Here is a 22,691-nt window from a genome sequence, read left to right as displayed (position 1 = left end):
TGTCTTCCTTTCATCTCTGTAACTCATCAGCACCAGGTATCTGCAAGTCAGGCTGTGTCCACGGTTATGTTTCCCACTTGCCTTGGGTGGTGTTTCTGTATTTTTTTATTTTTGTTTTTTTCCCCAAAAACCTATGGTCCTTTTATTATTACTTTCTGCTTTCCTTTATCAGTTTTTTTTTAACTGAAGTATAGTTGATTTACGATGCTGGTTTATTTTCTGCTGTACAGCAAAGTGATTCAGTTACACTTTGATTCAGTTACAATATATATAATATATTTTTTCCTTTTTTATATTCTTTTGCATTATGGTTTATCCCAGGACACTGAACATAACTCCCTGTGCTCTACAGCAGAACCTTGTTGTTTTGAGTGGTGTTTTTATGACTTCCCACTTTTATCCCCCAGGATACAAGACATGAGTGGGTGCCCGTGAGTACTTGTTTATCTACACAGAAAAGGCACATCATTCAGTGTTATACGCAAAATGAAACATCTCTGTGTTTTCATTCCCATTATTTTCTGCTCTTTTTATTACAGTGGGTCCAATCAGTGCTATTACAGCTTCTCAACACACGTGTAAATTGCTTGCACAATATTGCCTTCCGCGGTATTTAAGTTCCTTTGCGTTTGGTAACTTTTCTTCCTGGTACTTTAATCCTATATTTCCAAGTACTTAGTAAATTTCCTGAAAGAAGTGTTTATCTTTTTTCCCCCCACATCTAGCCAGTGCTCTGAATCTAACAGATATTTATTAGATACCAATGTCTTCATGTGACCTTCTATACTTTTCTACAGTGACAACGACAAAGAGAAAAATCTCTCTTAATACGAAGAGCACTCCACCCCTGTGCCCTGGTGGTTTCTTCACTGGGTTAAGTTTTCTTGTGTAAAATTCCACAAACGTTCACTGGGAGGCTTTAGGGAAGGGCACAGGCTCGGGGCTGGTAAACAATGACCAACTTCTACTTTGAGAATCTGCATACAGTGAGAAATGAAAGAAAGAAAGAAAAGCAATTGGTGAAATTCCGTAATGAGGTAACTGCTGAGATGCTGAGACACACTGGATTGAAGGACTCAGGAAACACTTCAAGGGTGGAGCAGAATCTAGAAGAAGAAAGGAGATAAAACCAGACAGTCCCAGCAGAAGGAATAGCTAGAGCAAAGGCAATATGGGAAAGGGGTCAGTTTAAGCTTCTAATGGAAGATTTTCCACATTTAGGTACAGAGATTTGTTACAGCTTCAGGGTAAAACAACAGCATTCTGGTTATCACTTCTGTATGAAGGAACACAAGCTAACAGCCAATCTAAGTAAAATACACAATTACATGACACTGACTTCAAAAGCAGCCATGAGGTGCTGTATTCCTTTAAGGTTTCTCCAATACGATATTCCTATTATTCAAGAACTGTTTTATTCATACAACAAATGGCAATTTTGTTGCAAATTTTCTGTAAAAAAACAATAGTACGTGTTTTCTAAAGGTCAATAAAAAGTGTAAGACTTCAACTAGAAATACATGTGATCCTACACATGAGAAAAAAAATACATTTTAAAGATGCACTTTATGTTTCATGGAACCAAGGTGTGAGCAAAACTACTCCTTATAAATACACTACAAACTGTAACTCTAAAATTCTGAAAAAATCAAATACGCTCCCTAAAGCTAACAGATAACTTAGGCCACCACTGCCCAGAATGTAGAGTTACTGACGCTTCAAATTCCGCAGTAAAAGGGGGAGGACAGCTATGCTGGTGGGGTTCAGGGAAGGTTCTTCCAAGAGGAAGAACACGGGTAAGGGCCTGTGGGGCGGGAACAGAGGTTCTAGGAGCCAAGAAAGATGCTGAATTTGGAGACGAGGCTGAAGCAGACACGAGACCTTCAGGTGAAACAGCCTCGGAAAAAAAAGGTCCAGAGCAGGTCCCTGGGGGCTCAGAAATGAGGTTCAGAGAGCCTACAAAAGACCTGCAATTTATGCAAAGTCCATGTTTCTACACACACGCACATACACGGGCACTTTACCGGTGAGAAACCAATCTTTTTTGTGTAAAAATATTCTCAAAGAGTCCTTGAATTGTTAATCCCCACCCATCCACGACAGATCTAAAGAGAGTCAGATTTCAGAGGTGGACGCGATTTGGTTTGTTTCCTCTATGGCAGAAGGCAGCTGCCACTTGCCAGACTGGACCGATTTTTTTTGTCCACCACCTGCAGGATTATCGGGGATGCTCACAAGGACACAGTAACTACACACCTACGCAGACCTCACAGGAAACCACGTGTGACTTAAAGAACTTCCAATTAGCTATATACGTTCTGGACGTTGATAAAGGGAGTTGTTTTTAGAAGTAGCAAACTGTCATTTCCCATAACTGAGTCACCCATGGTACCATTTCTTATTAAAGCAGCAAGTCAGGGACTTCCCTGGTGGTCCAGTGGCTAACACTCCACGCTCCCAAAGCAGGGGGTCCAGGTTTCAATCCCTGGTCAGGGAACTAGATCCCACATGCATGCCGCAACTAAGAGTCCGCATGCCACAACTAAAGATCCCGTGTGCCACAACTAAAGATCCCGTGTGCCGCAACTAAGACCTGGCAAGCCAAATAAATAAATAAATATTAAAACAAACAAACAGTAAGTCAGTGTCTCTACAACATAAAAGAACCACCTTAGTCAAATGAAGGTCATGGTTAAAATAATTCTTAGATACTTTCTGAGCGTGTGGTCATAGCTTTCACATTCTAGGATTTTATTTTCATTAAACATAATAACTGTTTTGGATTCTTTGTGCCCCCTCCACTCATACGTTAAAGTCCTAACCCAGTAGCTCAGAGTGTGGACTTATCTGAAGACAGAATCTTCACAGAAATAGGTTCAACTGAGGTCATCAGGGTGGACCTCAAACCAATTATGATCCGGTATCCTCATAGAAAGGGGACTTTTGGACACAGAAACGCACACAGCGGGAAGACAACGTGAAGACAAGGGGAGAAGACGGCTGTCTGCAAGCCAAGGACGGAGGCCCGAAAGAGATCTTTCAGGGCCGTCAAGTAGAACCAACCCAGCCGCCATCTTGGTCTTGGATGTCCAGCCTCCGAACTGTGAGCCAATAAATATCTCAGCTCATGGTACTTGGTTACGGCAACCCCAGGAAAGTAATACAATAGTATTAACAATAATAAAGCTATCATATTGTACTAGTTTCCTAATGCTGCTGTTAACAAATCACCAAAAATAGCTTAAGTGATACAGATTCACATCCTATGGTCCCAGAAGTTAGAAGTCTCCGTAGAACGCAATCAAGGTGTCGGTAGGGCATTCCTTCTGGGGCTCAAAGGGAGAACCCCTCCCCTGCCTTCCCTACTTTCTGCAGGCTGCCCACCCCATACCCCTTGGTTCAGGGCCCCATCACTCTGACCTATGCCTCCATCACTTCATCTCCTTCTCTGACTCTGACCCTCCTTCTTCCCTCGTATATGACCGTGTGATTACATCATGCCCACAAGATAATTCAAGACAACCTCCCACATCATGATACTGCATCACACATGCCAGGTGCCTTCTGCCACATAAAGTACTTAACGTTAGCACAGGTGCTGGGGGTCAGGACGTGAACGACTCTGGGGTCATTTTCCTGCCTTTCACACATACTGAGTGACGAACAGGCATCCAGCTAAGAACTCTACCTCAGTTTCTACATTTAATTTCCCAGCCAGCTGCTCTCACCTTCTGATATGGCCCATACTCTAAGTGTGTTTCTCTCCAAATAAATCCACTTCTTACGTATCCAAAAAAAAAAAAAATCTTCCCAGCCGTTTCATGGAGTGGATACCATGATTATGCCCATTTTATCTAAGGATTTACAATTAACAATTTGTATGTTTATGCCATGAATTATCCTGCTCTAAACCTTCCCAATCATGTAATTATGGGCCGTATTTATTCTGAGTGTGTTTCCACTGTCCACATATATAACTGCTTTTTACAGAAAGATGATGCATCCATTTCTTTCAATTATTAGATATCAAATTTTTATCCATATTCAGTACTATCAGGACTCCACACTGTTACTGAAGTCCATCTCCTGATTTTTCTCCCAGAAAGGCCCAGGTGGAAAACGCACAGGACAAAATCTCCCCCTCCCGGGCTGACAGCCACGGCCAGGGAGCCCCACTCAGCTGCAGAGTCTGTGCCCAGATCACAGCCTCCAAATAACAGAAGTTGCTCTAAAACTCATCAAAGCAGGGAAACGAGTGCAAATCCAACTTCCCTTTTCCTCCTGGGCAGTTCTGGTCCCAGAAACCTCTCTGAGTTGCTAAAATGACTTCCCAGAGGAAATGTTTTTTAGAATCAAGTGACTTTTATTCATTTATGGATGTTTTCTTTATCTAATTTACGATGCGTGAATTTCTTATAATCGTAATATAAAAATTTAATCAACAGCCACGATAATCTATATTGATTTCACTTAATGTACTTGTAGCCTTGGAAAGAAGTGGACACTGCACATTTTGTTGCGTGCAGACCAGAATGACAGGACACTGCAGCATCAAGATCTTTTCATTCACAGTATGCCAGAGGCAGGGGTCCTCGCTGTGCCAGAAATGAATTTTAGATGTGTCTTCTGGGAGAATTTACGAGACATATTTCACCTATGTTCAAAATTTATTTGCACCTATGTACCCATTTGCATGGAAGCTGACACATTCTCTTTGGAAAGAAACTCAAACGACTGAAACCGAACAGGACCTTATAGGGCTCCTGGGCACAAAGGCCTTTCCGTGTCCCGCATTTTCTTGTTTGCAGGAAATATGCTTCATTCAGCCTCCATGACCTTCCCCGAGTTCCAAAGGGCAAGTTCAAACAGTTGCTGATCAGGGAAGGGAGGGGATGCAGGGACAAGGGAGGAGGAGTCAAGAAACAATAGTGCAGCCTTGGGGCAGGTCCTGGTTCCCCCTCAAGGGATACACACAACAATATCTTTGAGCTGTTTTGCAGATGCTGAAACCCCTACCAGGTGGGAGAAGTTAACTGCGTGCTGCCCACAAGCAGGAAGACCCCAGACCAGCTGGAACCAGAAGGCTGATGATGCTGATTCCCGATGACCTCACCACTAGCCAGTCAGAAGGATGTCCAAGAGCTGACCACGCCCTCTTTGAACCACTGCTATATTAACTCCTCACTACCCCCCTCCAAGTCAGGACACAGAGTTTTGAGGGCATTAGCCCCTCGTGGCCCCCTTTGCCGGGCAAAGCAATAAAGCTATTGTTTTCCACTTCACCCAAAACTCTGTGTCTGCGATTCAATGCGGAACCGTGGTACAGAGGCCAAAGTTTGGCAATAGTATCATGGTGAGAATTAGATAACTCACAAGATGGCTAATACAAGTGGCATGGGGGTGGGGAAGGGAGAGGAACTTGTGCCCCCATGTGTAATTTCTGTGTAAAAGGCAGAAGGGATGTGGCCTTCCTGAGAGGGGTCTGGTTATTAACACTTGGAGCCAAAGGCAGAGCTGAGGGTCTGCGACGGATGGAGCTTCTCAGTAAAACTGTCACAAACTTGTTTCACCTCAGGCAGCCCTTGTTGGGGGCAAACTGGAGAGGAAAGAGCCCAGTGAAGACAGGAAACGTAGGAGCCACTCAGGGTCCAAGAGCTCCACGCTGCAGTGGTCCCGAGCGGACAGCGTTCAGGGAGGAGGGAGGTGGTCTCGGCCATGCTGCACCGCAGCCGAGCACTGTGCCTGAGGAGTAGGACAGGGATGCTGCCGTCCAGACATGGCCGTGCATGCTGTCAGAAGCAGCACACGGACGCTGAGAAGAGCCTGCTGCAGGGAAGAGAGTGGGGCGCGAGAGGATGCTCACGTCTCAGGTCACGGGCAAGTCCCTGGGACGGCCGCCGAGTGTGGGTTCTCGGTTTTGTGCAGGAAAGAATTCAAGAGCGAGCCATGGTGAAGTGAAAGAAGGTTTATCCAGGGACATACACACACCACAGACAGAGTCTGGGCCATCGCGGAAAGCGAGAGGCCCCAGGGTACGGGGTTGTCAGTTTTTATAGGGGTGGGTAATTTCACAGGCTAATGAACAGGAGGATTATTCCAACTATTTTGAGGAAGGGGTGGGGATTGCCAGGAATTGGGCCACGGCCCACTTTTTGACCTTTCTGTTCACCCTTGGAACTGTCCTAGTACCTAAGGTTGTGTCATTTAGCTGATGTGTTACAATGGGCCTATACTGGGGCTCAAGGTCTAGTGGACCTCGACTAGTCTGCGGTCTTGGACCTAGCTGGTTGTAACCAGTTTATGTCTTGTCCTCGGGCTATGTCATTCTTTTAACGATTGTGCCCCGCCCCCTTCCTGTCTCAAACCCACACAGACAGGAGCCTCGGTGGCCGGCAGGACAGTGAAATATCATGTGAGCAGCGGCCCAGGACGAGTGTCAACCACATCAGAGCTCCCATTTCATTATCCTTGAGGAGAAAACACAAAAATAATAAAGGGAACCTTGAAGAGTAATGGTGTTCCTGTAAGTCTGTAAGTAGCAAGAAATACGGAAGCCTATATAGTTAAGGTCTCATTTGTATGCACAGAAAAATGAGGCCTCGTGATATTTCAGCATTTATACTTTAAAGATAAATAAACTGGTTAGTGATTTTCTTATTCCACAGCCACTAAAGCAACGGGGGAAAATAGTTAAGTTTATGACTACGAGCTCATCAATCCAGGTACTGAATGAAGGTCAAACTGAAACCAGGAAGATGTGGCCCAACATTCTGAAGGGTATCCACATGAGAGGCGATATTCTGGTTTTTAATGCATGTGTTACAGATAAGTCTGCAGCCACCTGACGAGTTAAAAATGGATGTGTTCCAACTACACTGAAATTTAGAAAGAACAGATTGTTCGTCTAACTCTAAATTAAAATTATTTTGGTGCCATTTAAGTTTCCACTATAAAAACAGAAATAGAGTTACAGATGTAAAAAATAAACTTATAGTTACTGGAGGGTAAGTGGGGGGGGAGGGATAAACTGGGAGATTGGGACGGACATATACACACAACTACATATAAAATAGATAGCTAATAAGGCCCTACTTCAGGTACAGCACAGGGAACTCAACTCAATATTCTGTAATAACCTCTATGGGAAAAGAATCTAAAAAAGAGCCGATATATGTGTGTGTGTGTGTGTGTGTGTGTGTGTGTGTGTGTCCGAATCACTTTGCTGTACACCTGAAACTAACACAACACTGTAAATCAACTATACTCCAATAAAAATTTTTATAAATAAATAAAAAATAAATTTCTACTGGAAGTTGGGTCATGCTGAGGAGGACCGATTCCCAGGCACTGATTCACCTCTTACATGGCTTTAAATACAGACTGTGGCCTCTGACTCCCAATCCTGTCCCCATTTCCTCCAGGGGAGCACCTCCAGGTGAACGCCTGCCCACAGACTGGGGTGTCTGGAGAAACCTTAAACAGGCACACTGACAAACATCTGACTCTCCCCACCGGCCTCTCCCCTTCCCAGCTTGTTAAAGGCGACTCCATTCTTAAAATGCACAGGACAGGGACCCTGGGGTCATCGCTGGCTCCTCTGCCAAGGCTGACCTTCAATCTGCCAGCAAATCCTGTGACTCGTCCTCCAAAACCCAGCCCAAGTCTGACCCTTTCTCACCGTCTTTGTCGACACCAGGCCACCGTCTGCAAGACCCTACAAGAAATTCCTACCTAGACGCCACATCTGCTCTAGTCTGGTCTGCAAACCATGGATCAAATAGTTCCTGTTTAAAATCTCCCACTGGCTTCCCATCTCCCTGAAATCCACATGGCGGCCTGGCCGCAGCTGCACTGAGATCCAGCTCCCTGAGGTCGTGGCTGTAACTCCTGCAGCCTCCCCTCCCTCTTCCTGTCTTCCAGCCTGAGGCTCTCTGCTATCACTCAAGTCCCCAGGCACCTGCTTTGGCCCCTAACTAAAACGATGTTCAATGAAATACATGGATGGCTCCCCCTCTTACTTTTTCCAAGCCAGACTCAGATGTTCCACTTTTAGGGATGTCGCTGTGATCCCCTAATACCGCCTGGCACGCTTTCTTCCTCTCAAGAACTTCATCTTTTATTTTCCTTCACTGCAATACCCTCCCAAGCTAAACCCATTTTGTGAGTGTTTGTCTCCCCGCTAGAAGGGAAGTGTCATGAGCTCTTGACACTGTTCACTGTACCCCCATGGTCCCCAGGTGTGTATCAGATGCTCAGTAAAGATCTGCTGAATGAAATAATCTCAAAAATGCAGGACTTCATAATTTACAATGTGTCCTGTTTAAATCTATTCTTTCATGGCTCCTAAATAACTCATTGGGCAGAGTTACAATTAATAAAGTTCTAGCCATTTTTATGTTTTTAACAAATTATTGGAGAACACATTACATGCAGTCTGGCGGCCCTAATGTTTTCCTTGGTTACCAATTTTAATCCATGCTTTGTTTTCTAACCCTCGAAACACAACCACAGACTGTAATACCTGCTGTATTTGCAACAGAAATTATGTATAATACAGCATAATATGTGAAAACATATATATAAACATATGTATAAAACTTAATAAAATATAGTATAATAACACGAAACCAGAACTCACGTTACCACACCGAGCCCCACTCAACCCTCCAGTTTTACACGAGCAGAACACGCAGCGGGGGCGGGCAGTTCTGCAGCCACAACGAAAACAAAACCTAAAGGTCAACTCGCTCCCCATGCTCAGGCTCCAGGGTATCTGAGAGGCACTGGAAACGAATAGTTAAAATCTACAATTACGAAAACACACCTGTCGGCTTCTCACAGAATGGGCTCCTGTGTCCTTTCTTACTCATCCTTGGCGGATCTCCTGAGATCACTTTTGTTCCCTGGTCTTCCCAGTGATCCAAGCAGACCCCAACCGCCCTCGTGGTCCAGGACAAGAGAAAGGCACGTGGACCAGAGCACGCGCACGCAGCCCTCAGAACCGCAGGGAGAGCACAGTGTCCAGCACCAGATCCTGGAGAAAGTGCTCAGCTGAGCCCAGCCACAGATGCTTGAAGGATAATAAACCATCATTGTTTGAAGCCACTGGGTTCTGAGGTAGTTTGCTATGCATCAATAGCAAGCCAGTATCATCTTCTTTCCAGAATACTCCTTTAAACTTCCTAAAGAAGATTTCTTCAAAAGTCAAAAAAAAAGTTCAACCAAGTACAAATACATGAAATGACTTCCAACCAAAATTTAGCAAACAACATGAAAAAAAATAACCCTTTAAAAAATGCACAGAAAGAATTTCTAATGCATTATCTTCTTATAAAAATATGAATAAAATGTCATACTGAGGTGCTCTCCTGATAAAGAAGCCTGAACAAGACAGAAGAGGAATAATGAGAATGGAGGACTTGTGATATTCACTGATGTATTTTATTATTCCGCAGAGAATGCTAGCATACAGTAGCCACGTAAAACTACAGGTTGCCTACAAGAAATGAGCTCCCAGAATAAGAGTTATCCTTTGAAAAACGTAATGAAGAGAAGTCTACATCTTATCAGACTATAAATAAGAGACTGTCTAAAAGCCTCGGAGAACAATGCCAGCAAAAGGTCTTCGGCTGGCAGTTTCCCAGAATCAACCTAACGCTCCCTCAGGGCCCGTCAAAAGAAGACACAGAAGAAATATGCAGGCACAGAAACTTCTGTAAGAGTTCACCATAAAACAATGATTGAAAAACCTTTTTGAATATCATACCAGGAACACTTCTTCGAAGCCCACACGGTCCATGAGTCACCAAGACGGCAATAAATCAAAGGGTTGTGAAAGTAATTCTCTTAAATTCCCATTTGTCCTTGTGAAATATACACACCGAAAGAAATTAGCCTTTTTCTGTGTACACGGAACATGTTTCTTAAAGGAAGACTTCAATTTGGAGGGACTTAGAAATGAATCCCCTTTCACCCTTAGGCCTGTTTTCCCCCAAAGAATCATCCTACATATACCTGGACATTAGCGATTCCTTTACTCTGTCAAGACAATCTATCACTAAACTGAACTGGGAAATGGCCAAGCCAGCTTCACGTGGCACATTTCACCTCATGGGAATCAGAGGGCTCACGGCGTGGCCTCTGGTCACTGTGTCTCCAAGGCTCCTGACCCACCAAAAGCATCTCTCCTACTGTAACCGGCAACCCTTGAGGTCCAGAAAAACCACACCCACCCACGATTCAGGAACAGGTATGCACACTGAGCTACACACCAACACAGGTGTTTCACCAGAGTTAACTCCTTCGAGCCCATAACCTAGAAAATAGACCCTTACAGATCAGAGAAACGAGGCTCAGCTTTGCTGAACCAACACAGAACCAGGATGACACACCAGCCAGCCAGCACATCACCACCTTAGACTCTGCAAAATAAAACGGCTGGCACCAGATTTCACCTCAGGAAGAGAACAATCCAATTTGAAAAAATACCTTGAAAAATGTCTTCATTTGGGAGCTAAGAGAAATCGTTATTTTACTTTTTCTAGGGAAGAAGCTAAAATCTATTGTTGACTCCCCGTTAACATGGAACACGTGGCGATTTGGTGTTGAAGGGGGAGCAGAGGTGAGCCTGACGCTTATTCAGCAGAATGGGAAGGAGAGGTTCTTTTAAAAACAGGGATGTCTGCTATTCATCTTGAACTGCTTGCATCATAACCTCCGGGCCCTCCCTACGCCCACCAGCCTGGGGCAAGGGGATCCCACCTCCAGGTCAGGAATGTAAATGAATTCCGTGGGAAGCAGACACTCCACGTGACAGGGGTGAAGACAACGTCAGGATATTGGAAATCCACAGGAATCTGAAGAGATTCTCAAGGCTCTGGAGTGTCACCAGGTCAAGAAGTGTGAGGGCAGTGGGGACACTCAGACAGTAAGGGAGTGGCTGAGCCTGACTGAAGAGCAGATCAGCACTGGTTTCTTACGTAAACATCCCCGTACTTGGTGAGGTGCCTCCCCTGCACCCCCCGCCCAGCCCCTTCCTTCTCGTCCTCCAGGAAGCAGCCCTAAATGTCCCCTGCTCGGCCTGGCCAGCACTCAAGCCTCCCCTCGGAAGCACCACCTGCTGGGTGGGTTCCGCGCCCACGAATAATCCAGCTCACTGGGGAAACTCATTATTCAGCCAAGTCACACCTTAGGACAAGAAACAGGGAAAACTAGGATGGATAGAGACGCTCGTACTTCAACTCAAACCAGGCTGTGGAGGGCATCCTCCCCAGTAACAGCCCCCCATTCACAAAAATTAGAACTTGGGTCCTGACAGCATGGTGGTAGGAAAAGTCCAAGGGCTGATGAAAGGAAAACCTACATACAAATAACTACCACTGAGTTCGGGAGTGGAGGGGGGAGATCACTTCTCTTAAAACAGGGTTTTATCCCTATTTAACTTCTTTAAGAAAAATGCCTTTTGGAAGGCAGACAGCAGAAGCAAGAAGAACTACAATCCTGCAGCCTGTGGAACGAAAACCAGATTCACAGAAAGATAGACAAGATGAAAAGGCGGAGGGCTATGTACGAGATGAAGAAATGAGATAAAACCTCAGAAAAACAACTAAATGAAGTGGAGATGGGAAACCTTCCAGAAAAAGAATTCAGAGTAATGATAGTGAAGATGATCCAGGACCTCGGGAAAAGAATGGAGGCAAAGATCGAGAAGATGCAAGAAATGTTTAACAAAGACCTAGAAGAATTAAAGAACAAACAAACAGAGATGAACAATACAATAACTGAAATGAAAACTACACTAGAAGGAATCAAGAGCAGAATAACTGAGGCAGAAGAACGGATAAGTGACCTGGAAGACAGGATGGTGGAATTCACTGCTGTGGAACAGAATTTAAAAAAAGAATGAAAAGAAATGAAGACAGCCTAAGAGACCTCTGGGACAACATTAAACACAACAACATTCGCATTATAGGGGTCCCAGAGGAGAAGAGAGAGAGAAAGGACCAGAGAAAATATTTGATGAGATTATAGTTGAAAACTTCCCTGACATGGGAAAGGAAATAGCCACCCAAGTCCAGGAAACCCAAGGAGAACCATGCCGAGACACATAGTAATCACATTGGCAAAAATTAAAGACAAAGAAAAATTATTGAAAGCAGCTAGGGAAAAACGACAAATAACATACAAAGGAACTCCCATAAGGTTAACAGCTGATTCCTCAGCAGAAACTCTACAAGCCAGAAGGCAGTGGCATGATATACTTAAAGTGATGAAAGGGAAGAACTTACAACCAGGATTACTCTACCTGGAAAGGATCTCATTCAGATTCACCAGAGAAATCAAAAGCTTTACAGACAAGAAAAAGCTAAGAGAATTCAGCACCACCAAACCAGTTCTACAACAAATGCTAAAGGAACTTCTCTAAGTGGGAAACACAAGAGAAGAAAAGGACCTACAAAAACAAACCCAAAACAATTAAGAAAATGGTCATAGGAACATACATATCGATAATTACCTTAAACGTGAATGGATTAAATGCTCCAACCAAAAGACACAGGCTTACTGAATGGATACAAAAACAAGACCCATATATACGCTGTCTATAAGAAACCGACTTCAGACCTAGGGACACATACAGACTGAAAGTGAGGGGATGGAAAGAGATATTCCATGCAAATGGAAATCAAAAGAAAGCTGCAGTAGTAATACTCATATCAGATAAAATAGACTTTAAAATAAAGAATGTTACAAGAGACAAGGAATGACACTACATAATGATCAAGGGATCAATCCAAGAAGATATAACAATTATAAATATATATGCACCCAACAAAGGAGCACCTCAGTACATAAGGCAACTGCTAACAGCTCTAAAAGAGGAAATCAACAGTAACACAACAATAGTGGGGGACTTTAACACCTCACTTACACCAATGGACAGACCATCCAAAATGAAAATAAATAAAGAAACAGAAGCTTTAAATGACACAATAGACCAGATAGATTTAATTGATATTTATAGGACATTCCATTCAAAAACAGCAGATTACACTTTCTTCTCAAATGCGCATGGAACATTATCCAGGAGAGACCACATCTTGGGTCACAAATCAAGCCTCAGTAAATTTAAGAAAACTGAAATCATATCAAGCATCTTTTCTGACCACAGCGCTATGAGATTAGAAATCAATTACAAGGAAAAAAACGTAAAAAAACACAAACACATGGAGGCTAAACAATACATTACTAAATAACCAAGAGATCACTGAAGAAATCCAAGAGGAAATCAAAAAATACCTAGAGACAAATGACAATGAAAACACGATGATCCCAAACCTATGCGATGCAGCAAAAGCAGTTCCAAGAGGGAAGTTTATAGCAATACAAGCCTATCTCAAGAAACAAGAAAAATCTCAAATAAACAATCTAACCTTAAACCTGAAGGAACCAGAAAAAGAAGAAAAAACAAAACCCAGGGCTTCCCTGGTGGTGCAGTGGTTGAGAGTCCGCCTGCTGATGCAGGGGACACAGGTTCGTGCCCCGGTCTGGGAAGATCCCACATGCCGTGGAGTGGCTGGGCCCGTGAGCCATAGCCGCTGAGCCTGCGCGTCTGGAGCATGTGCTCCGCAACGGGAGAGGCCACAACAGTGAGAGGCCTGCGTACCGCAAAAAAAAAAAAAAAAAACCCAAAGTTAGCAGAAGGAAAGAAATCATAAAGATCACAGCAGAACTCAATGAAATAGAAACAAAGAAAACAATAGCAAAGATCAATAAAACTAAAAGCTGGTTCTTTGAGAAGATAAACAAAATTGATAAACCATTAGCCAGACTCAACAAGAAAAAGAGGGAGAGGACTCAAATCAATAAAATTAGAAATGAAAAAGGAGAAGTTTCAACAGATACCACAGAAATACAAAGCATCCTAAGAGACTACTACAAGCAACTCTATGCCAATAAAATGGACAAGCTGGAAGAAATGGACAAATTCTTAGAAAGTTATAACCTTCCAAGACTGAACCAGGAAGAAATAGAAAATATGAACAGACCAATCACAAGTAATGAAACTGAAACTGTGATTGAAAATCTTCCAACAAACAAAAGTCCAGGATCACATGGCTTCACAGGTGAATTCTATCAAACATTTAGAGAAGAGCTAACATCCATCATTCTCAAACTCTTCCAAAAAATTGCAGAGAGAGGAACACTCCCAAACTCATTCTATGAGGCCACCATCACCCTGATACCAAGAGCAGACAAAGATACTACAAAAAAAGAAAATTACAGACCAATATCACTCATGGATATAGATGCAAAAATCCTCAACAAAATACTAGCAAACAGAATCCAAAAACACATTAAAAGGATCATAAACCACGATCAAGTGGGATTTATACCAGGGATGCAAGGATTCTTCAATATACATAAATCAATCAATGTGATACACTATATTAACAAATTGAGGAATAAAAATCATATGATCATCTCAATAGATGCAGAAAAAGCTTTTGACCAAATTCAACACCCATTTATGATAAAAACTCTCCAGAAAGTGGACATAGAGGGAACCTACCTCAACATAATAAAGGCAATATGCGACAAACCCACCGCAAACACCATTCTCAATGGTGAAAAACTGAAAGCATTTCTACTAAGATCAAGAACAAGACAAGGATGTCCACTCTCACCACTATTATTCAACATAGTTTTGAAGTCCTAGACACAGCAATCAGAGAAGAAAAAGAAATAAAAGGAATACAAATTGGAAAAGAGGAAGTAAAACTGTCACTGTTGGTAGATGATGTGATACTATACATAGATAATCCTAAAGATGCCACTAGAAAACTACTAGAGCTAATCAATGAATCCGGTAAAGTTGCAGGATACAACATTACTGCACACAAATCTCTGGCATTCCTATACACTAATGATGAAAAATCTGAAAGAGAAATTAAGGAAACACTCCCATTTTACCATTGCAAGGAAAAGAATAAAATACCTAGGAATAAACCTACCAAGGGAGACAAAAGACCTGTATGCAGAAAACTATAAGACACTGATGAAAGAAATTAAAGATGACAGCAACAGATGGAGAGATATACCATGTTCTTGGATTGGAAGAATCCATATTGTGAAAATGACTATACTACCCAAAGCAACCTACAGATTCAATGCAATCCCTATAAAATTACCAATGGCATTTTTTACGTAACTAGAACAAAAAATCTTAAAATTTGTATGGAGACACAAAAGACCCGGAATAGCCAAAGCAGTCTTGAGGGAAAAAAATGGAGGTGGAGGAATCAGACTCCCTGACTTCAGGGACTCCCTGAAGTCAGACTCCCTGACCGCAAAAAAAAAAAATGTATTCGAGACCTAAATGTAAGACCGGACACTATAAAACTCTTAGAGGAAAACATAGGAAGAACACTCTTTTTTTTGTTTGTTTTTGTTTTTGTTTGGAGGTACGCGGGCCTCTCACTGTTGTGGCCTCTCCCGTTGCGGAGCACAGGTTCCAGACGCGCAGGCTCAGCAGCCATGGCTCACAGGCCCAGCCGCTCCGCGGCATGTGGGATCTTCCCGGACCGGGGCACGAACCCATGTCCCCTGCATCGGCAGGCGGACTCTCAACCACTGCGCCACCAGGGAAACCCAGGAAGAACACTCTTTGACATAAATCACAGCAAGGTCTTTTTTGATCCACCTCCTAGAGTAATGGAAATAAAAACAAAAATAAACAAATGGAAGCTAATGAAACTCAAAAGCTTTTGCACAGCAAAGGAAACTACAAACAAGATGAAAAGAAAACCCTCAGAATGGGAGAAAATATTTGCAAATGAATCAATGGACAAAGGATTAATCTCCACAATATATAGACAGCTCACGCAGCTCAATATTCAAAAAACAAACAACCCAATCTAAACATGGGCAGAAGACCTAAACAGACATTTCTCCAAAGACATACAGATGGCCAAGAAGCACATGAAAAGCTGCTCAACATCACTAATTATTAGAGAAATGCAGATCAAAACTACAATGAGGTATCACCTCACACCAGTTAGAATGGGCATCATCAGAAAATCTACAAACAACAAATGCTGGAGAGTGTGTGGAGAAAAGGGAACCCTCTTGCAGTGTTGGTAGGAATGTAAATTGATACAGCCACTATGGAGAACAGTATGGAGGTTCCTTAAAAAACTAAAAATAGAATTACCATATGACCCAGCAATCCCACTACTGTGCATGTAAACAGAGAAAAGCATAACTCAAAAAGAAACATGCACCCCAATGTTCACTGCAGCACTGTTTACAATAGCCAGGTCATGGAAGCAACCTAAATGCCCATCAACAGACGAATGGATAAAGAAGATGTGGTACGTATATACAATGTACTATTTCTCAGCCATAAAAAGGAACGAAATTGGGTCATTTGTTGAGACGTGGATGGATCTAGAGACTGTCATACAGAGTGAAGTAAGTCAGAAAGAGAAAAACAAATATCGTATATTAACACATATATGTGGAACCTAGAAAAATGGTACAGATGAACCAGTTTGCAGGGCAGAAGTTGAGACACATATGTAGAGAACAAACATATGGACACCAAGGGGGGAAAGTGGCAGGGAGAGTGGTGGTGGGATGAACTGGGCAATTGGGCCTGACACGTATACACTGATGTGTATAAAACTGATGAGTAATAAGAACCTGCTGTATAAAGAAATAAATTTAATTTAAAAATTAAAAAAAAAGAAAAATGCCTTTTAATTTTAAATGAAAATGTTATGTGTTTTCTTTTCCTCCCTTTTCTCCCAGATTCTGACAGCCACACACCTTGAGAAACTGCTGTGCTGATTAGGGTGAAGATCAGCTGACGCTGTTTACCATTTCCAAACCACATACGCACTTCCTTGAAAATGACACATACCTCACGCCCTCCTGTTTGTCCAGATTTACCTGACAACAGCGCTCTAACAATATAAAAATATGTGGTACTGATATTGGACGAGGACAAAGAGGGGAGAATAACTGAGATTCCCACAGCCTGTAGAGCTTCTCTTTAAGAGAAACCTTCAGTAAAACAAACATTGCACGAAACAACTAATTATAAAATGTTAGGCCTGGATATTACAACTAAACTTATGTTCATATGGAAACATGAAATACAAAACTAAAATAATTATGTAAAACATAAAAAACTCAAATGTTGCTTTTACGTTTCAAAATATATATTCCAGGGCTTCCCTGGTGGCGCAGTGGTTGAGAATCCTCCTGCTGATGCAGGGGTCACGGGTTCGAGCCCTGGTCCAGGAAGATCCCACATGCCGCGGAGCAACTAGGCCCGTGAGCCACCACTACTGAGCCTGCGCGTCTGGAGCCTGTGCTCCGCAACAAGAGTCAGCGATAGTGAGAGTCCCGCGCACCGCGATGGAGAGTGGCCCCCGCTCGCCGCAACTAGTGAAAGCCCTTGCACAGAAACGAAGACCCAACACAGCAAAAATAAATTAATTAATTAATAAACTCCTACCCCCAACATCTAAAATATATATATATATATATTCCAACTTTATATTTTTGGTTTCATCAATAGTTGTGAGTATTTAAAACAAACCTCCATTCAAGACAGGAGTCCACTTGTAGGATATAAAATATACAATTTACAAAATAGGTCAAGAAACGATAACTGTATATTAACTTGAAATTGATTAAGAAAAGAAAGATTAACAAGTCACAGAGACCACCTCATCCCCGACGGCCTCACCTTCCTCCAGGATGTCCTGGCTCAACCTCCCTCTCCACCTTCTGTGTCTCATGGGCACAAAGCTCGGCCACTTCCTTCTAGAAACAACGTCAGGTTCCCACCCAACAATTCAGCAGGTGGCCTCCCTCATTTCCCTCTTTCCCCCTTTTTATCAGCAAGCGTTGACCTCAGACACTCTTTCCTCAACACCTTCCTCACATCACCTCCCCAATCACAAACCTAACCTGCTCTCTGCTTTCTCCATAATCTAACACCTAAACACGCCATTTAAAAAAACGTATTTATTTTGGGGCCACACCAAGTGGCTTGTGGGATCTTAGTTCCCCGACCAGGGATCGAACCCGTGCCCCCTGCAGTGGGAGTGCAGGGTCTTCACCACTGGACCACCAGGGAAGTCCCCATTTTTGTCACTCACACTTTTTTATAGTCTACTTTCCATTCCAGGCAAAGCTGAGTCTCTGTGTCCCAGAATATTTAATTATATTTAAAACCCCTGAAATTATTCTAATGTCTCAAGTGTATTAGGTTTATTCCCAAATTGCCTTAACATCCCCCAGAAACCAGCACAGAGCTGAGCAAAAACGTACTCAACTCAACTCGCTTATTTGCTGACTTGTAATCCCAATGTCTTCCAGAATTTCCACACTTTCTATTTACGTTTTAGAACAAGAAAACTGAATATTCATCATGCAAACAAACAGTTCAGTCAAGTTTCTGTTCACCAGGTTTGAGTTGGCTGGTCTAGTCAGCCAAGTGGATGCCCCTAAATGTTCACCATTTCTACTTGGACATCTAGGATGCTGGGTTATTTTAAGATATTTTAAAAAGTTTCCGAGAAAGAAATGTTTTCTCAACTCTTCTCACAAGGATGAAAACAACTCTATAGGTTTTTCAGAATACTCAATAATTCCCAAAGAATCCTAGATAACTTTCATTTCTCCTAGAAGAAAACCAGGATTCTTGGTGCCAAAGGAGTTCTGATAGGAGATCTACCTGTTTGTCTGTTTGCCTCACTAACAGGAGTAGTGAGGAAACGGCACGTGCTGGTAGTCGAATGTGCCTGAATTCAGACAGAAGCTCCGTCCATAACTTCCTGGTGATTATAGGTGGCAAATTTAACTAACACGGAACTAAATCAAGAATCTGCAGTAAAGGAAAAAAGACGATTTCTGTAACTATTTTAAAATAATAATTTATGTATGTGTGTGATCTTCCCTCAAGCAATCCTATATAAAACTATTCAGAAATACATAACTGAATTGAATATAATGTGATTAAAAATATTCTGGTATTCATGTAGGTAATTAATGGTATCAGAAAGCCTCATGGTAAAGTTCACAAAGCTGCATTATATACAACTCACACCCACTTTATCTGATTCATCGTTTGATGAAAAGGGATGCACATTTCTGAATTTCTTGATCAGAAGATAACACATATGGAAATGGAAGTTCATAATCAAGAGATTTTAAAAGAAAATTTAATAGCATATACAGTGTTTTATCATCTAAGAAAAATATTAAAGAATGCATAAAAAGATTAGTCATTGCATTGTTTGTAATAAAAAAGACTGGAAAAAACCTCTTATGAGCAGCTATATTTCATTGATTAAAGAACTTATGGTCTAACCATACCATGGAATACTTTGCAGCCATAATAAGGAAGGAGGCACGGAAAAGACAGAGGTCAAGGGGGGACTTTCATGCATGCCACCAATTCACCACAGAAAGGGAGAGGTAAGTTACAAATCCACCCAAAGGACAGGATTGTGTATAACTTTATAAATTCACTGATTTCAATGTCATGGATCTAGGGATACACTCAGAGCTGTTAAAAAGGACAAAACAGATATTATTAACACCCACAAAATGTAGACTGCAATTTAAACATTTATATATATATTTTTTGGCTGCGTTGAGTCTTTGTTGCTGTGCGCAGGCTTTCTCTAGTTGCAGCGAGCAGGGGCTACCCTTCATTGTGGTGCAGGGACTTCTCATTGCAGTGGCTTCTCTTGTTGCGGAGCACGGACTCTAGGTGCGCAGGATTCAGCAGCTGTAGCACGCAGACTCAGTAGTTGTGGCGCACGGGCTTAGTTGCTTCATGTCATGTGGGATCTTTCCGGACCAGTACTCAAACCCGTGTCCCCTGCATTGGCAGGCAGGTTCTTAACCACTGCACCACCAGGGAAGTCCCTAAAGTTATGTACTTTAATTCACAATGTGTGAAATCAGAGGCTATTACTTATAATGTAAGTGAAACATAAGGAGAGTGAAAATAAACCATTGGAATCCAAGGATGAGAAACCTATACTTCACTAACTTTCAATTTCTGTATAAATATTTGAAAAGTAAATCTCCTTAAAACTATTTGAAGGTTGTTCTCTAATGTATTAATGGCTTTTAATCAAAAAAAAAAGAAACATTAAACCAAAGTGGCAAGACATTTTTATGTCATTTAAATAATGTTAAAATAATTAAGAAACAGGATGTAGACATAGAGATTGTCATAGAGTGAAGTAAGTCAGAAAGAGAAAAAGAGATATCGTATAATATCGCTTATATGTGCAAAAATGGTACAGATGATCTTATTCGCAAAGCAGAAATAGAGACACAGTTGTAGAGCACAAACTTATGGTTACCGAGCAGGGAAGGGGGAGTGGGATGAATTGGGAGATTGGGATTGATATATACAGTATCGATACTATGTATAACATAGATAACTAATGAGAACCTATTGTATAGCACAGGGAACTTGGGAACTCTACTAGATGCCCTGTGGTGACCTAAATGGGAAGGAAATCCAAAAGAGATGGGATATATGTATACGTTATAGCTGATTCACTTTGCTGTACAGCAGAAACTAACAGAACATGGTAAAGCAACTATACTCCAGTAAAAATTTAAAAAGAAAAAAAAAAAGAAACAGGATAAACTTAAGCTTTCGTCACAAACTAGCTATTTCCATTCCTAAATTCACCGAGTGTACATGTCATGTTTCAACGGCAGGCTTGAAAATTAAGCGTAGTCAGTGAGGTGGGCTTCCACACGGCCTTTGCAAGGAAGCACCCCGCTCCTTACAGAGAGCAACCCTCTCCTCAGTGCGCCACGTCCCTCCCCGACCCGCTTCCCACCTGCAGGAGGGCTCCTGGAGTCCCTCCCACCCCTCCGCAGCTGCTGGGCTGGCCTGTCTCTATCAGGGTCACCTCCTACATTCATTTGTGTTTGCTCATCTTACTTTGTATTATACATTTTTTAAATCTATGTGCACGGCTTTTCTTAGTTCCCTCCAATATACCTGGGATCAGATCATGAATACCGATAGCCAATGACAGAAATATGAGTGTAGAAAAACATATTTTGCTCTTGAAAACAGGAGAGTCAAAACGGAGCTAAGCGGAGATCCAGTTGGTCTTATGAACTCAGTCATAAATCCCTCTGTTACTCAGCATTAAAAACAATAACAACAAAAAAATAACAAAAAAATAACAACAAAAAAAGACAATATCAAGAAAACAGATTTCTGTGGCGATCCCTGCTGTAATGCCCAGAGCCCAACCAGAGGGCCTGGAATGGCTTGTAATCCCGCTGAGTGATGCCCCGTCCAGCAAACTGGTTATAAACATTTTTGGAGAAAAACATGAACTCACACCTGGCTGAACCCACAGCTTCTTTAAAAAAGTGAAGATTCATGTAAGTTCCAAAGCAAATCGGTCTCCCCCATCTCTAAAATGACCAGGCTTCTGAATAGATGAAGGAGTACTAAAATCTGCGTTTAGTTGATACACTCACAGAATATAGCATCTGCTATTAGGGCCCTGCCCATCCTATCTGCATATTACATATGACAATAATTGGGAAAGACCATAGTTGTGTTGGTTTGTATCTGCGTTTTCCCTCCTTCACCTTTGAACTCTCTTTTAGATTTCCTATGAATCCAGGCTCCGCCTCTCACAGACCAACCCCACCCCTCACTTCTTTTCCCAGCTCAGTCTCCAAGGACCACGGTTTAAATCTGACCACGGGGATCTCAGCCCCTCAGGGGCAGATGTGGGACAACCACACACTTAGGTGACAAAATCAAACTCAATCAATTAGTGGCTCTCATCCAGTAAACTGGAGTAAAAGTAGCAGATTTCAATCCTATGTAATCAGGATATAGAATATAGTCCTAAAACTTGTCCCTTAACTTAAGAAGTCCCAGGAAACCTATTACGTAGTAGCTAAAATCACCCTTCCTTTTTATGGAAAAGATCTCATAATTCACCTTGTGTTGCCCGTAGGTCTATTTCTGAATACACAAAATAGTCACTAATGGTACAGAATCCTCAGAAAAACAAGTCAGAAAAGTTAAAACTGCGTTCAGGTTACCGGAGGGCAGCGTGAGATGGACTGCTGCCTGAAATTTCAAATACATCAAGTCACAGAAATCACTGTAAAGTCTAAAAGATGTCGAAGAAGGAGACGACTTACGAACCCCGTCCCCGTGCTTCGCGTCCTGTGCGCATGTGCAGCGGGAGCCGCTCTGCCCAGGTGCCTGTTCAGGAGGCAGGCGTGACTCCCCAGGTGAGGCGCGACTCCCCAGGTGAGGCGTGTGGGCTGGTGACGGTGCACAGGTGAGTCCCCCACGGACACCGCCACGGCCACACTCCATCCCTGGGGCCGCTCTCCGGTTCCTCACTCAGCTTCACCCCAGGTCAACTCCCCTCTGCCCAGCCTGCTTCCTTCACTCCGCAGGTGTCCCCGCAAAACCTCCTGCTCTCAAATCCCAGGGTCTGTTTCCGGGGAACCCAAACTATTACAGTTTTCATGAAATTTTAAAAAATAATAACTTTAAATCCCAGTACAAATAACAATGGTTACCACAGGATGATGACATCACAGGCAGTATTTCTTCTTCTCTGTGCTTTTCTGTACTTACTGTATAATTTATTCCAAAC

At 42.5% G+C, this 22,691-nt stretch overlaps 1 protein-coding gene across 2 annotated transcripts in view; it reads right to left on the bottom strand.

Moving 5' to 3' along the window:
- SPOCK3 (SPARC (osteonectin), cwcv and kazal like domains proteoglycan 3) overlaps nt 1-22,691 on the bottom strand; it is a 436,458-nt gene that overhangs the window by 379,159 nt on the left and 34,608 nt on the right. The window lies entirely within an intron of this gene.

Source organism: Globicephala melas, chromosome 6, assembly GCF_963455315.2.
Source record: "Globicephala melas chromosome 6, mGloMel1.2, whole genome shotgun sequence".
NCBI lineage: Eukaryota > Metazoa > Chordata > Mammalia > Artiodactyla > Delphinidae > Globicephala > Globicephala melas.
This window is presented reverse-complemented; position numbering and strand designations above follow the sequence as displayed.